This window comes from Dama dama, chromosome 24 (assembly GCF_033118175.1).
Source record: "Dama dama isolate Ldn47 chromosome 24, ASM3311817v1, whole genome shotgun sequence".
Lineage (NCBI taxonomy): Eukaryota > Metazoa > Chordata > Mammalia > Artiodactyla > Cervidae > Dama > Dama dama.
In genome coordinates, this window is record NC_083704.1 from 57,405,493 (window position 1) to 57,422,665 (window position 17,173).

Here is a 17,173-nt window from a genome sequence, read left to right on the forward strand (position 1 = left end):
CCAAGGGACTCTTCAAGAGTCCTCTCCAACACCACACTTCAAAAGTATCACTTCTTTCATGCTCAGCTTTCTTTATAGTCCAACTCTCACATCCACACATACTACTGGAAAAACTAAAGATTTGACTAGACAGACCTTTGTTGGCAAAGTAATGTCTCTGCTTTTTAATATGCTGTCTAGGTTGGTCATAGCTTTTCTTCCAAGGAGCAAGCGTCTTTTAATTTCATGACTGCAGTCACCACCTGCAGTGATTTTGGAGCCCCCAAAAATAAAGTCTCTGTTTCCATTGTTTCCCCATTTATTTGCCATGAACTGATGGGACCAGATGCCATATTAGTTTTTTGAATGTTGAGTTTTAGGCCAGCTTTTTCACTATCCTCTTTTACTTTCATCAAGAGACTCTTTAGTTCTTTGCTTTTTGCCATAAGGATGGTGTCATCTGCATATCTGAGGTTATTGATATTTCTCCTGGCAATCTTGATTCCACCTTGTGCTTCATCCATCCCAGCATTTCGCATGATGTACTCTGCATAGAAGTTAAATAAGGTGACAATATACAGCCTTGACGTACTCCTTTCCCTATTTGGAACCAGTCTGTTGTTCCATGCCCGGTTCTAACTGTTGCTTCCTGACCTGCATACAGATTTCTCAAGAGGCAGGTCAGGTGGTCTGGTATTCCCATCTCGTTAAGGATTTTCCTCAGTTTGTTGTGATCCACACAGTCAAAGGCTTTGGCGTAGTCAATAAAGCAGAAATAGATGTTTTCCTGGAATGCTCTTGCTTTTTCAATGATCCAGTGGAAGTTGGCAGTTTCATCTCTGGTTCCTCTGCCTTTTCTAAATCAAGCTTGAACATTTGGAAGTTCACAGTTCACGTACTGTTGAAGCCTGGCTTGGAGAATTTTGAGCATTACTTTACTAGCGTGTGAGATAAGTGCAATTGTGCAGTAGTTTGAGCATTCTTTGGCATTGCCTTTCTTTGGGACAATGAAAACTGACTTTTCCCAGTCCTGTGGCCACTGCTGAGTTTTCCAAATTTGCTGGCACATTGAGCACAGCACTTTCACAGCATCATCTTTTAGGATTTGAAATAGCTCAACTGGAATTCCATCACCTCTACTAGCTTTGTTCGTAGTGATGCTTCCTGAAGCCCACTTGACTTTGCACTCCAAAATGTCTGGCTCTAGGTGAATGATCACACCATTGTGGTTATCTGGGTGATGAAGATCGTTTTTGTACAGTTCTTCTGTGTATTCTTGCCACCTCTTCTTTTTTGTTTTTGTTTTTTTTCATTTATTTTTGTTAGTTGGAGGCTAATTACTTTACAATATTGTAGTGGTTTTTGTCATGCATTGACATGAATCAGCCATGGATTTACATGTATTCCCCATCCCGATCCCCCCTCCCACCTCCCTCTCTACCCGATCCCTCTGGGTCTTCCCAGTGCACCAGGCCCGAGCACTTGTCTCATGCATCCAACCTGGGCTGGTGATCTGTTTCACCCTAGATAATATACATGTTTCGATGATGTTGTTCTCTTGAAACATCCCACCCTCGCCTTCTCCCACAGAGTCCAAAAGTCTGTTCTGTACATCTGTGTCTCTTTTTCTGTTTTGCATATAGGGTTATCGTTACCATCTTTCTAAATTCCATATATATGTGTTAGTATGCTGTAATGTTCTTTATCTTTCTGGCTTACTTCACTCTGTATAATGGGCTCCAGTTTCATCCATCTCATTAGAACTGATTCAAATGAATTCTTTTTAATGGCTGAGTAATATTCCATGGTGTATATGTACCACAGCTTCCTTATCCATTCATCTGCTGATGGGCATCTAGGTTGCTTCCATGTCCTGGCTATTATAAACAGTGCTGCGATGAACATTGGGGTACACGTGCCTCTTTCAGATCTGGTTTCCTCAGTGTGTATGCCCAGAAGTGGGATTGCTGGGTCATATTTGCCACCTCTTCTTAATACCTTCTCCTTCTATTAGGTCCATACCATTTCTGTCCCTTATTGTGCCCATCTCTGCATGAAATGTTCCCTTGGTATGTTCTTGAAGTGATCTCTGCTTTTTTCCATTCTATTGTTTCCCTCTATTTCTTTGCATTGATCACTAATTCAAAATTCAAATTAAGGTTCTTCTTCTTTTTTTTTTTTTAATAGATATCCAGTTGCTCTAGCACCATTTGTTGAAAAGTCTGTCCTTCCTCCAGTGAATTACTTTTGCAGTTGTGTCAAAAATCAGATGGCCTCACTGGTGTGGGGCTATTTCTGGGCTTTCCATTCTCTTCCATTAATCTTCCTGTCCACCCCTCTGCCAAAACTACAGTCTAAATTACGACAGCTGCATAATGAGTCCTGAAATAGAGTAGGGTGATTACTCCCATTTCTTTCCTTTTTTCAAAATGTTTCAGTTATCTTAGTTCCTTTGCTTATTACATAAATTTTAGAGTAAGTCTAACTCTGCCTGCAAAAAGTCTTGGAGGATTTTGCTAGAAATTTCATTATAATCATGTATCATTTGAGGGAGATTTGACAATTTTACCATGATGAATCTTCAAACCAATGAATGTGTCTTCATTTATATAGCTTATTAAAAAATTTATTTCATCAATATTTTGCAATTTTTAGTATACATAGTTTGTACATTTTGGTGATTTATGCACAGGTATTCCTTTTTTGAAAGAGAGGCTGTAAATATAATATTGTACTTTAATTTTGCTTTCCATGTGTTTCTAGCTAGTATATAGAAATGCCATTGATTTTTATATGTTGATCTTATATCTTGAAGCTTTGCTAAGCTCATTTACTATCCTAGAAATTGCTTCAGTTTTGTTTTGTTTTTGGATGTTATTAGACCATTATGTCAGCTGCAAACAGAGACAGATTCATTTATTCCTTTTCATCCTGTATGTCTTTTATTTCCTCTTGCCTTTTTGTGCTGCCCAAGGCTTCTGGTACTGTATTGAACACAAGTAGTTAACACAGACACCCTTGCCTTGCTCCCAATCTTAGGGAAAAACATTCAGTCTTTCAATGTTAGTATTTTATTAGCTGCTGGTTTTTTAATAGGCACATTTTTATCAAATTGAGGAAGTTCCCCGCATCCCGTATTTTTTCTGAGTATTATCATAAATAGTTGTTGAATTTTGTCAAATTATTTTTCTGTATTGATTGATATGATTATGTGGTTTTTCTTCAGCCTTTTAATACAGTGAATTTCATTGATTGACTTTAAGTATCAAACCAGCCTTGCATCTCTGGAATTAACCCTATATTCTATTTGCTAATATTAAAGGTTTTTTTATTTGCATTTGTGAAGGATATTGATCCATGGTTATACTATGTACTTTTGGTACCATCTTTATCCAGTTTTGGTAGCAGGGTAATACTGGTCTCACAAAGTGAGGTGTGAAGTGTTCTCTCTTCCTCTATTTTCTGTAAATAAAAGGTTATGTAGAATGGGTGATAATTCTTTAAACATTTGAAAGAATCCTCCAGTCAAATTATCTGGAAATTTCTTTCTCAAAAGTATTTAAACTGTGACTTCAATTTCCTTGAAGGGCTATTCAAGTTATTATTTCATATTGAGTGTATTGTGATAATCTGTTTTTTGTAGAATTCATGTACTTCATCTAAGTTATAGATGTTCATATGATTTGATTATTTTCTTTGATGTCTGCAGAATCTGTAGTGATACCCAGTTTCCTTCCTGTTATTAGTGTTCAATAATTTGTCTTCCTCTTTTTTTAATACAAGCATTTATTCAATTAATTATAAAACAGTATAAAAAGTGATGTACAATCACACCAAAGTTCATCCAGAATGCCTCTTTAAAAATTATGAGACTGACATGCTACCTACTGCACTAACAAGGCACCTGCCTCTTTATAAATTAGTGCTACTTGTTCATTTTACAGTGAGATTAAGCCTTCACGTGTGTTAACTCAGATGTGAGTCTGTTCTTGGTGGTTCAGAAGTTTACATGATTTTGGATGTCATTAATTTGCTTCACCATTTCTCTTATGTGTTCACCCTTCTCCTTCAGGATGGACTGAGTGCATTTTCGCTGGTAGGCTCTGAGAGTAATAGTGGGCTTTTGAGGACTCAGTACCGTTTCCATCTTTTGTGGTTGATAGTCTTTTTTCATAGTAACCCATTTGATGGCATTGCCCAAATGTTGAAGTTGATCAGGTATCAGCTATAATTCTTTCTTCATGTCTCTCTCACTGTCAGAGAGAACTGGGAGCTGAGACTGAAAACTGTGAAGTACTTTTTTCATCCTGTTCATGATGTCTTCTTGTTTTTCCTTGGCGTCCTCATATTTGTCAGCTAAGTGCTCATCCAATTCCCGTAGACTTTTCCTCTCCTCTCAACAATAACTGAGATCTTGTAATTGTTTCTTTTTTGGTCACATAACAATTTGACCCTCCACTGAATCTCCTGCTTTGCCAGGTCCTGTTTAAGAATGTAGTATTCTCTGAACACCTGAGTGGCTCTGCTGATGAGCTAAAGACATTCTTTGGGAGGAGGAGCTGTATCTTTTTCAGATGATTTCAAAAATGCTGGGTTTGCAACACTATGTTGCAAAATGCTTCTAATATGCTTTTCAAAGGAATCTGGGGTTTCAACCAGAATAAGGAGGGGAGACTCTGCCACTTCAACATTCTCTCGGGTACAAAGCTGGGGAGGAGATGCTGGATGGACTGATGAGGTATTCATAGGTACTGGTGATGCAGATCATTGTTGGCCCCAGGATGTCAGGCATGATCCAGAATCCTCGAAAAGGAGCTGGCTGACTGCATGGCAGTGGCTTCCTACAAAGAAGGTGTTCTACAAAGCACTTCTGTTCTGTAGCCAGTTCCTGTAAACTGTCCGTCTTCTTCATCTGATCCAAGAAATTTGTGAAGTTTATGAATCCAAGGTAGCCCAACACTATGTACACCAGCTTCATGAGATAGTGGTATCTTGAGGGACACTTGGGACCTCTGTGAAGTTTGATTGCACAAGAAAAGTCAGAATCAAAGGGCTCATCCTCTGCGGATGCCAATTTCAGAGCAAGCTCCAACTCAACACACTCAGACACATACAGTGACGGAATGAGGTCAGCCCTGGAGTCCCAGGACTTTTCTGATGTTTGGTCATCTTCTTACCCCTCCAGCACAACGCAGTGATGAAGCATTCCTGACCCAGTAGTAATCACCAGGATGTTGGCGACACATGGTAAGCAGAGCCCAGCACAAGCATCGTAGCCATAGTTCTCTTCAGCAGCAGGATGCATGGGCAACGCGCCCAGTCGCTTACCCACACCCCCAGGGCTGTGCAACAGACTCACGTGTGTAAGGAAAGTCTCCTCATTCTCATATAAGATGTACAGGGAGTGAGCCACTACTTCTGCTTTGCCTTTTTATCCAAATATGTGCTTCAGGACTGCTGACAATGGCCCAAAGTCAAATGCAACTGCCGTCTCTCCCAGAGACGCGGTGTAGGCCCTTCCGTTGTTGAGTATGAGGCTTTCCCCTTCTGCTTCTGAAAGTCGGATGACCGTAGTCGGTGTCTGGGGTCACGCAAAGGGTAAATTTCTTTTGACCTTGTCTGACGTTAGCGGCCCCATGTGGGGATCTAGCCACTCTCTCGGATACCAGGCAGCATGCTTCCGAGTCGGAGAGGCCGACCTGGTGAAAAATCTCTCAGCGACGGGAGTCGTGCTACAATTCACTGCTGATTTTCCACCTTCCAATTCAGAATTCTTTCCCCGTCTTTTAGGTAATCCTAATATCATGAGTCCTTTTATTCCTGTAAGTGCTACATGATGTTGTGCTAGGCTTAACCAGGCTTGGTAGATTTCAGACAGGGGTGGACTTATGCAAAGCCGTCTCTGGTACTGGGAGAGGGAGGGCTTCTCACTGGCGCCGCTGGGGCCCCGAAGGCTCACGACTGAGAAGGAGCTGTCTTCTGCGTCCCACAGAAAGAGCTCTCCGCGAGGCCCGAGACCAGGTTTCTCCTCAGCAACCGAGGAGGCAGCGGCGGCGACGAAGGCAATGACGAAGCCGGCTTCTCAGTTTCAGCGGAGCTCTGATTGTTCCGTCCCTCACGGAGCCGCCAGAACACGGCGTGGCTGGGCAGCCAGGTACGCGCAGCTCACCGTCCCCCGGGGCCGCCTCCGGCGCCCGCCATCTTGAGCCCTGGGCTCTCCGCGGCCTCGCCGGTGAGCGCAGCCAGTCCGCTTCCGGCCGCCCACTGCCTCGGCCCCGCCTCTTTTTGTTAGTCTTTCTAGAGGCATATCACTTTTATTGATCTTTTCAAGAACATACTTTTTTTGTTTCGTTTCTCTGTTGGTTGTATGTTTGCAATTTTGTCAGTTCTCTTCATTTTTTCCGTCCTTCTACTTGAGTTTATTTTGCGTCTCTTTCTCTAGGTTCTTAAGATAAGTGCTTAGATTATTTATGTGAGATATTTTCTCTTTCCTAATGTAAACATTTGGTGCTAAAAATTTCCCTCTCAGTGCTGCTTTTAACTGTGTCCCACAAAATTTGATGTTGTGTGTTCACTTTTATCCCATTCATCATTTTTTTTTTAAATTCCTCTTGAGTCCTCTTTGATCCTTGGATTATTGAAAAGGGTGCTCTTTATTTTCTGGTAATTCACTTGTTGAAGATTTCTAGGCACAGTATGTGGGTTTACTATTTTTAATTATATTATCTTCAACTGTTGATTACATAGTGAGGATGGGTTGAAAGGAGACCCATCTTTATCATTGAGGGAGCCCAGAACTTTGTCCGCTAAGTTGTGTTGATATGGAAATCTATATGAACCACCCCACCATATACACACAGGGGCAGACAACCACACATATGCAAGCACACACACATGCCCATGGCATACATATACCCACACCTAATCAGTGGAGCTCAAATTCTCATTTTCAAAAAACAAAGCTAATGGCAGGGACCATGATAAAAACAACAACAACAAAAAAAAAAAAACAAAAAACAGGAAAAGGAAGCTGTTTAGGAAGAAAAAAAAAAAAAAGCACCAAATCAGCATTGTATCTCTGAAAAAATTAGGTCAAACCAGAAACCTCTAGCGGAAATAGAGGTATTTCAGGTTCTGGGTTGCCTGTAGATAAGCTGAATTTCTTTTATGTTGGCAGCACCTGCCTTTTTAGTCAGTCTCTTCGCCCCTTCCCACCATCACTGCCCCTATCACAACAAGGCCAGTCCAACAAATTCTGCTTCAGAAAATCGAAAGGAAAGAAGACATTACACTGACTACAGCAATGGAATGGAAATTCCAGGAAATAAAGATTAAGGATAGAGAGAGCTATGTCCTGCAAACCAATTCAATGTCTGAGCAATAATAATGCCCCTCTCAAATGACATGTAATGAAAAATATATGTATATTGTATTTGTATTTATATGTAATATATATACATATATAAGTATGTTCATTCCCCATCTGATAACTATTTCTGTCCTGCAGGTTGTTTAATTTTCATTTCTTACATTTCAATCTATCTAAAAATTTATATGGTTGTAGCTTTATAATACACTGATATATCTGGCAGTGTCTCAGGTCCCTCAGCAGCTAAACTGTGAAACTGAATCTTTGGGCAGGCTGTTAGTTCCAAAGGTCCAGTGAGGAAGGCAGATCCACCGCCCCATATAAACTAAGGGCACTCAAATCAGTTTAGACCAGGGTTTTTCAACCTCGACACAATAGCTATTTTGTTAATTTTCTTTTGTAGGAGTTTGTCCTGTTTGTCAGCATCCCTGGCCTCTACCTGCTAGATGTCAGTAGCTTCCCCAAGCTGTGATGAGCAAAAATGGCCACCAGACATCACAAAATTGCCCCCAGTGAAAAGCTGCTTGTTTAGACATGTTTCCTTATTTCCTGCCCTCAGTGCTGTACAAAGCTGTGATACTTGATACCATAGCAGGTATCCTGCAGGCATGAGGAACAATATTACAGAGGCACTGAGGCTAGAACATGAGGTAGAAGGGGCCATGGTTTTTTATGACATTGCCAGAGTACTGCACCAACCCTAGCGTTACCTCCCTATGGGAAATTGACAGCTTCCACCACTTACGCCTCTTTGGTCCTGTGTTTTGTCACTTACAGCCAAGACCATCCTGGTGAATCCACTGATCACCTTACTCCTCTGCTTAAAACCCTTTGCTAGTTCTCCATTCAGGATGGATTCTAGACTTCTGAACTTAACACCCGAGGGCCTTGGTCTCTGGCTCCTGCTCATCTCCCACCACCCTCTCAGCACATATCTTCCCCTCTCGGGCCTTAAGTAGAGTCCTCTGACCCAGCCTGGAGACCTCCTGTCCCCTGTGTTTACACTTGCTGGTCCCCGAACGGCACATCCTTCTCCTCTGCTCTCTCTCTTCATCCTGCTCCTACCTTTCAAGACTAGCCCATGTACTGTCCTTCAGGAACTTGTCCCCAAATCTCCATGTGGTGGTTTTGAAACATGGACTCCAAATTATTAATATTTGACACTCGTTTACTTGAAAGTGGCTGGGCAGGGATTTCAACCTCGGTGACTTTTTACACTCTGGACGCTGAAGCAGGGTGCCAACTGACTAATCCAGGGATGTGTTATTGGGTGACACACAAGGCAACCTTCATGATAAGGATGTGCAGTGCATGAGATGAGCTAGTCAGACCTGCAGGCATCGGGCAACCCCAGTCAACCCAAGACTCTGATGCTGCTTATCTTTCCAGCCTCAAACCCTGGCAGTCTATCACTTCCACCACACCTCTCTCTCAGTGTGAATCATTGGGAGGCTCAGAATGTGCCCTGTTGCATAAGTGTTCCCCTACACCTGGCATTCAGCCGCGTTTCCCTGCATAACTCCTACTCATCCTTCAGATCTACCTTTGACATCACCTCCTCTAGGAAGCCTTCCTCACCTCTCCAAGGCTGGCATGCCCAGAGCCTTTCCCTCACATTGCACTTAACACATTGCCTTCTACCCCCCGTTTCCACCTCTGTGAGCCTGTGAGCATCTGAAGGGCAGAGAATGATTTATTCCTTTGTGAGCCACCAGCCCCTAGAACAATGCCAGAGGCTGCTATGAAAATAAATGTTCATGGCATGGTTGTGCCAGTGGTGTGACTGGCTGTGTCCTGCTCTTGTCCTCCATTCAGCCAACACTTATTGAGCTCTGACCCTGTACTGAAGGTACAGCTCTCAGCATTTCGTCTCTTGCCACTCTCTGGGGAGCTGGAGCTCACAGTTATAGCGCACTCACTGGGGCTTGTCCTCATACCTAACTCATCTGCTGTGTTTGATCCTCTTAACAAGCCACCGAGGTTGTAATTATCTGCAATTCATGTTGGAAACTGAGGCGCCAGAATTATTAAATTGGCACTAAATCCTGGAGTCCACGTTTGAACCCCGGCAGCCTCAGTCTAGAGTCTGTGGGGTTCATCTCTACACTGCCTGGCTTCCTTATGAACACCCAGACTTGTCACGAATGTAGAGGCCCAGGCCTCACCCGAAGTCCTTGTTTCTGTAGGTCGGTAGGCAGGACCTGGGGATCCCCTGTCCTCATGAACCCCACATGGTGCAAAACTGACAGTGGCCAGGAGCATCACAGAGGGTCTGAGGCTCTGTGAGATCCAGCCCTGATGTGCCTGTCTCACTGTATCACAGACGCCTCCTGTTCTGTCTTCTCCAGACCCTGGCTGCTTCTGCCAGGAGAAGGGTCCCCACCTCACCCACCCACCCATGTGCTTGAGGAGCAGTGAAGCAAGTGAGAAGAGGGAGCTCTTGCGGCTCAGGATGGGCTGGCAGAGCCCCAGGGACATCCCCACGCAGCCCCTTCCAGAGGCCCTGGAGAAGGTCAAGAGGCCTCCAGCTCCTCAAATGTCTCTTGAGTCTGTGGTGCTGTCAGACATGTCCAAACAGCTCCATCCAGAACCCTCCACACCCTCTGAGCACACCCTCGGGTTCAGTCCTCCAACTGCAGCCATGGGGCCCACAGAAGCTCCTTGACGACGAGGCCTGGTGATGCCAGCGGAGTTTACTGTACCTGCGACAGGCCCGGCCAGGGAGCAAGTCCTCAGTGAAAGCAGGGCAACCCCAGCCTGTGGCTGATTTCCCCAACTCGCAATGTGAAAACCGTCCAACCAGGCCTGTGGGTGAGCAGAGCAGACCTCTAAGGAAAGGGCCTCTCCCCGGGAGTTGGTGATTTCACCATCACAAAGGTTGAAGGGGTCAGCGGGAAAATTTGGCCCTTGACCCAGAACAACTCAGCTCTCTTCACTACCTACTAAACAGCCAGACCTGCTCTCAGGGGATTTCCCAGCCATGTTCAAATGGAAGCTCAATCAAGTAGGCACCTCTGTTAAAGCCACATCAAAGGTTAGGTGCTGGGGAGTTAGTAAGACTCCGGATGGTGATAGTCGTCAGGGGGCACATAGCGTGTGGGATGGGCGAAGGTGGAATGGAAAATCGACGTAGGAATTTCCCCGAAACCAATATTACAAGTTCTGACTCTTGCTCTGTAATGAGGCACCCTCCAATACAGAGGTCTAAAGTAAGAGCCATTTTATTGTGTCTCATAAATTGTGACTCAGAAGCTTGAGCAGCACTTTGCTGGGTAATTCTTTTTCAAGTGGCATCAGTGGGGGTCCCTTAATGCCACTGAGCTGGCAGATGGATGGCTCCAAGCTTCCCTGCCAGGTCTGGCCCCAGTAGAGGAGGCTAGAGAGCTGGACTGGGAGAGATCAGCCACCCCACACGCAGCCTCACCGGTGTGGTGGCCTCATGGAGCTGGACTTCATAAATGGTGGTTCGGGGCTATCAGTGAGAATATTAGGGACCCGGCTGAAGGCTGCTCGGCTTCTTATGACCCAGAAGTCCCAGAATCTCACGTCCTCCAAATTCTATCCATCAAGCAAGTCACCAAGACCAGCCCACGTTCAAGAAGAATGGAGTTAGACTCTGCCTCTCAGTGGAAAGAACGGAAAAACGTTTGCAGCCATATTTAATCTCCCTACTACAGAAGAGCTAGGAAACACTTGCTACGCTTACTGAGGGGATTTTTACTCCACATGTTTGTCTAGCTCGTACTGTGTTCCAGCCTGTGTCCTGAGTGCCGGAGAGACAGAGCAGTGAACAAGACAGAGACCTGGTGCCTGCCCTCTCGAATACAGCCATAACCCAGTGCCTGGCATGTGGGAAGTGCCAGTAAATGTGCGCTGCTGGTATTTTAATTGTTAAATGAATCATTATTGGATTAAAAATAATAAGCACAGTGAGCATAAGCAGAGAACTGCTGCGAAGAATGACAAGGTGCAAAAGAACACAGTCAAGAGAGTCTGACCTGTTCAGGAGGGTGAAATCTAAGTCAAGGAGGAGGAGGAATGAACTGGGGGGAGGGGAGAGGACGTAACATGTGTGGCCACCAAGTACAGTGGACAGGGGAAGCATGCATCCCACGAGCTGGCCAGGGTCAGGCCACCTAAGACTCTTAACTGAGTGCCTTACATCCATCCTTCCCGGCCACGCCCTTCTCCAAGAGCCCATCTCACCAGGTCCTCCACTGGCTTTCTCTTCCCCAGGCCTGGGCTCAGTAGCCACTACCTGCCCTCACTGGTCCAGGGACACCTCCCCATCTCTGCCTGCATCCCACACCCTGTCCATGCCTTTGTGAAAGTCCGTTCCTTGCATTATTCTCAGTCACCCTCTTGAAAGGACCATCTGTCCCTTCCTGGAATCCTGAATGATATCACTACACCAGCAAGAATAGGAACTTGGCACATTATCTCAGGAGCAATTCTAGGAAAATGATAACCTTCTGTCCAGTGGTGGGCTGGTAAATAATAACCAGCTCTCCAGAAGGAAAAACCCTGATTTGCATTGACTTTCAGATTCCATTTTCCAGTTCCCCCTCAGTCAGTCTCTCCTCTCAGGAAGCTTCCATAGGCCTCTTATCCTTTTCCATCAGAGGGCAGATAGACTGAAAACCACAATCACAGAAAACTAACCAATCTGATCACATGGACCACAGCCTTGTCTAACTCAATGAACTCAATGAACTTGTCTAACTCATGCCATGTAGCGCCTCCCAAGACAGACAGGTCACGGTGGAGAGTTCTAACAAAACGTGGTCCATTGGAGATGGGAAAGGCAAACCACTTCAGTATTCTTGCCTTGAGAACCTCATGAACAGTATAAAAGGCAGAAAGATATGACACTGAAAGGTGAACTCCCCCAGTCAGTAGGTGCGTAGTGGAGAAATAACTCCAGAAAGAATGAAGAGATGGAGCCAAGGCAAAAACAACACCCAGTTGTGGATGTGACTGGTGATGGAAGCAAAGTCCAATGCTGTAAAGAGCAATATTGCATAGGAACCTGGAATGTTAGGTCTGTGAATCAAGGCAAATTGGAAGTGGTCAAGCAGGAGCTGGCAAGAGTAAACGTTGACATGTTAGGAATCAGTGAACTAAAATGGACTGGAACGGGTAAATTTAACTCAGGAGGCCGTCATACCTACTACTGTGGGCAAGAATCCCTTAGAAGAAATGAAGTAGCCATCATAGTCAATAAAAGAGTCCAAAAAGCAGTACTTGAATGCAGTCTCAAAAATTACAGAATGATCTCTGTTCGTTTCCAAGGAAAACTATTCAGTATCACAGTAATCCAACTCTATGCCCCGACCAGTAATGCTGAAGAAGCTGAAGTTGGATGGTTCTATGAAGACCTACGAGACCTTCTAGAACTAACACCCAAAAAAGATGTCCTTTTCATTATAGGGGACTGGAATGCAAAAGTAGGAAGTCAAGAAATACCTGGAGTAACAGGCAAATTTGGCCTTGGAGTATAGAATGAAGCAGGGCAAAAGATAATAGAGTTTTGCCAAGAGAATGCACTGGTCATAGCAAATACACTTTTCCAACAACAAAAGAGAAGACTCTACACATGGACATCACCAGATGATCAATACTGAAATCAGATTGATTATACTCTTTGCAGCCAAAGATTGAGAAACTGTCTACAGTGAGCAAAAGCAAGACTGGGAGCTGACTGTGGCTCAAATCCTGAGCTCCTTATTGCCAAATTCAGACTTACATTGAAGAAAGTGGGGAAAGCCACTAGACCAATCAGGTATGACTTAAATCAAATCCCTTATGGTTATACAGTGGAAGCGACAAATAGATTCAAGGGATTAGATCTGATAGAGTGCCTGAAGAACTATGCATGGAGGCTCATGACTTTGTACAGGAGGCAGGGACCAAGGTTATCCCCAAGAAAAAGAAATGCAAAAAGGCAAAATCGTTGTCTGAGGAGGCCTTACAAATAGCTGTGAAAAGAAAAGAAACAAAAGGCAATGGGGAAAAGGAAAGATATACTCATTTGAATGCAGAGTTCCAAAGAACAGCAAGGAGAGATAAGAAAGCCTTCCTCAGTGATCAATGCAAAGAAATAGAGGAAAACAATAGAATGGGAATGACTAGAGATCTCTTCAAGAAAATTAGAGATACCAAGGGAACATTTCATGCAAGAAAGATGGGCACAATAAAGGACAAAAATGGTATGGACCTAACAGAAGCAGAAGCTATTAAGAAGTGGCAAGAATACACAGAAGAACTATATGAAAAAGATCTTAATGACCCAGATAATCATGATGGTGTGATCACTCACCTAGAGCCAGATATCCTGGAATATGAAATCAAGTGGGCCTTAGGAAGCATCACACGAACAAAGCTAGTGGAAGTGATGGAATTCCAGTTGAGCTATTTCAAATCCTAAAAGATGATGCTGTGAAAGTGCTGCACATAATATGCCAGCAAATTCAGAAAACTCAGCAGTGGCCACAGGACTGGAAAAGGTCAGTTTTCATTCCAGTCCCAAAGAAAGGTAATGCCAAAGAATGCTCAGACTACTGCACAATTTCACTTATCTCACACGCTAGTAAAGTAGTGCTCAAAATTCTCCAAGCCAGGCTTCAACAGTACGTGAACTGTGAACTTCCAAATGTTCAAGCTTGATTTAGAAAAGGCAGAGGAACCAGAGATCGATTTGCCAACATCTGTTGGATCATCGAAAAAGCAAGAGCATTCCAGAAAAACATGTATTTCTGCTTTATTGACTGCTTCAAATCCTTTGACTGTGTGGATCACAGCAAACTGTGGAAAATCCTTAATGAGATGGTAATACCAGACCACCTGACCTGCCTCTTGAGAAATCTGTATGCAGGTCAGGAAGCAAGTTAGGACTGGACATGGAACAGACTGGTTCCAAATAGGGGAAGGAGTATGTCAAGGCTGTATATTGTCACCCTCCTTATTTAACTTATATTCAGAGTACATCATGTGAAATGCCAGGCTGGATGAAGTTTAAGCTGGAATCAAGATTGCCGAGAGAAATATCAATAACCTCAGATAGGCAGATGACACCACCCTTACGGCAGAAAGCAAAGAAGAACTAAAGAGCCTCTTCATGAAAGTAAAAGAAGAGAGTGAAAAAGTTGGCTTAAAGCTCAACATTCAGAAAACTAGGATCATGGCATCTGGTTCCATCACTTCACGGCAAATAGATGGGGAAACAATGGAAACAGTGAGAGACTTTATTTTGGGGGGCTCCAAAATCACTGCAGGTGGTGACTGCAGCCATGAAATTAAAAGGCGCTTACTCCTTGGACCTAGACAGCATATTAAAAAGCAGAGACACTACTTTGCCAACAAAGGTCCTTCTGGTCAAAGGTATGGTTTTCCCAGTAGTCATGTATGGATGTGTGAGTTGAACTATAAAGGAAGCTGAGCACTGAAGAAGTGATGCTTTTGAACTGTAGTGTTGGAGAAGACTCTTGAGAGTCCCTTGGACTGCAAGGAGATCCAACCAGTCCATCCTAAAGGAAATCAGTCCTGAATATTCATTGGAAGGACTGATGCTGAAGCTGAAACTCCAGTACTTTGGCCACCTGATGCAAAGAACTGACTCATTTGAAAAGACCCTAATGCTGGGAAAGATTGAAGGCCCGAGGAGAAGGGGACGACAGAACATGAGATGGTTGGATGGCATCACCGACTCAATGGACATGAGTTTGGGTAAACTCCAGGAGTTGGTGATAGACAGGGAGGCCTGGCGTGCTGCAGTCCATGGGGCCGCAAAGAGTCGGACATGACTGAGCGACTGAACTCACTGACTGACGAGATTCCAAGGTGTCAATATTTCCACCGTGGTTGATTTCAAGCCACCAATGTGACAGCAGCCAGTTCACAAAATTCCTAAAACTAAAAGGCAGGGTGGTGAGCTAGCTCCATCATTCCGCGGCCCAGATCAAATGCTAGTGCCAGTGTCCTCATTGGAACCACCTCAGCCAGAGGCTAGATGTTCCAGCAGAGAGGTGGGGGGCTTCTGGGTGCTGTTGGCCTCCTCCCTCCTGGGCCCTATGAATCCCACTGAAGCCAGGATGCTCTCTCTAAGGGCTCCTAAAACTGCAAGACCTTTCATGTGCCTCTGCCTGTTCTCATGTGCATGGGGCTGAGACCGAAACAACTATCCCTCTCCCTGGATTTGGTCCAATTAGGTCATGAGACCCTGGGGATCTAGAGTCAGCAGTTCTCTTATTAAGAGCAGTTCATTCCCACGAAGAGCTGCACTCTGATGCTGATGCCAGAGACCTCTGATGCTGATCTCTGCCCTGAATCCCACTTCCCCACAGAGGGATCCAGACCTTAACTGTGATAACCAGACCTCTATCTACTTTGTGCTTCACCCAGAACTGAACTTCCCCTTCTGTATGTTGAGTCTGTATGAGGCCGAAACTCAATTACATCTGTGTCCAGCCCAACCAATGTTTTAGAACTTTCTGTTTAAGGCTAGAGCACGAAATTCTTTCATAATGAAAGCAAATGTGAGGAAAAGTGAAATGATACTTTCAAATTGTGTCTTCATATTTATGGAACAGACATTTGCTGAACACTTGCCGTATGAGTCCTTTCAGTAACTACCTGCCTTGGCAAAGAGCAGTTATTAATACAGACATGCATACACATACACACACACGGACACACAACTGGGAGAGTAAATTTGTAGAGAAAATTCCTAACTCAAAACAGCAAAATTTGAATCAAAAACGACATAATATTACAAATATCCTTTCAGACTGACAAATTTTTTAAAATTAGTAACATTACAAGTATCCTTTCAGACTGACCAAACTTTTTAAAATTAGTAACACCTGATTTTGACTAGGTGTACACTATTGTGGAAATGTAAATAAATACAACCATTTTAGAGGTCATAAATGGTATTTTGGCAATACTTCAGTTCACTTCAGTCGCTCAGTTGTGTCTGACTCTTTCCGACTCCATGGACTGCAGCATGCCAGGCTTCCTTGGCCATCACCATCTCCCAGAGTTTACTCAAACTCATGTCCATCGAGTCAGTGATGCCATCCAACCATCTCATGTTCTGTCATCCCCTTCTCCTCGGGCCTTCAATCTTTCCCAGCATCAGTGTCTTTTCAAATGAGTCAGTTCTTTGCATCAGGTGGCCAAAGTATTGGAGTTTCAGCTTCAGCATCAGGCCTTCCAATGAATATTGAGGGCTAATTTTCTTTAGGATGGACTGGTTTGATCTCCTCGCAGTCCAAGGGACTCTCAAGAGTCTTCTCCAACACCACAGTTCAAAAGCATCAATTCTTCAGTGCTCAGCTCACATCCATACATGACTACTGGAAAAACCATGACTGACTAGATGGACATTTGTTGGCAAAGTAGTGTCTCTGCTTTTTAATATGCTGTCCACGTTGGTCATAACTTTTCTTCCAAGGAGCAAGCATCTTTTAACTTTATGGCTGCAGTCAACATCTGCAGTGATTTTGGAGCCCAAGAAAATAAAATCTGTCATTGTTTACACTGTTTCCCCTTCTATTTGCCATGAAGTGATGGGGCCAGATGCCATGATCTTAGTTTTCTGAATGTTGAACTTTAAGCCAACTTTTTCACACTTCCTCTTTCACTTTCATGAAGAGGCTCTTTAGTTCTTTGCTTTCTGCCATAAATATAGTGTCATCTGTATATCTGAGATTATTGCTGTTTCTCCTGGCAATCTTGATTCCAGCTTAAACTTCATCCAGCCTGGCATTTCACATGATGTACTCTGCATAGGCTGACAATATATAGCCTTGAAGTACTCCTTTC

The 17,173-nt window shown here is 43.9% G+C and overlaps 1 pseudogene; it reads right to left on the minus strand.

Annotated features, from left to right (window-relative positions):
* Positions 1–3,976: 3,976 nt before the first annotated feature.
* LOC133046300 (nuclear pore complex protein Nup88-like) lies at positions 3,977–6,180 on the minus strand (annotated as a pseudogene).
* Positions 6,181–17,173: the final 10,993 nt, after the last annotated feature.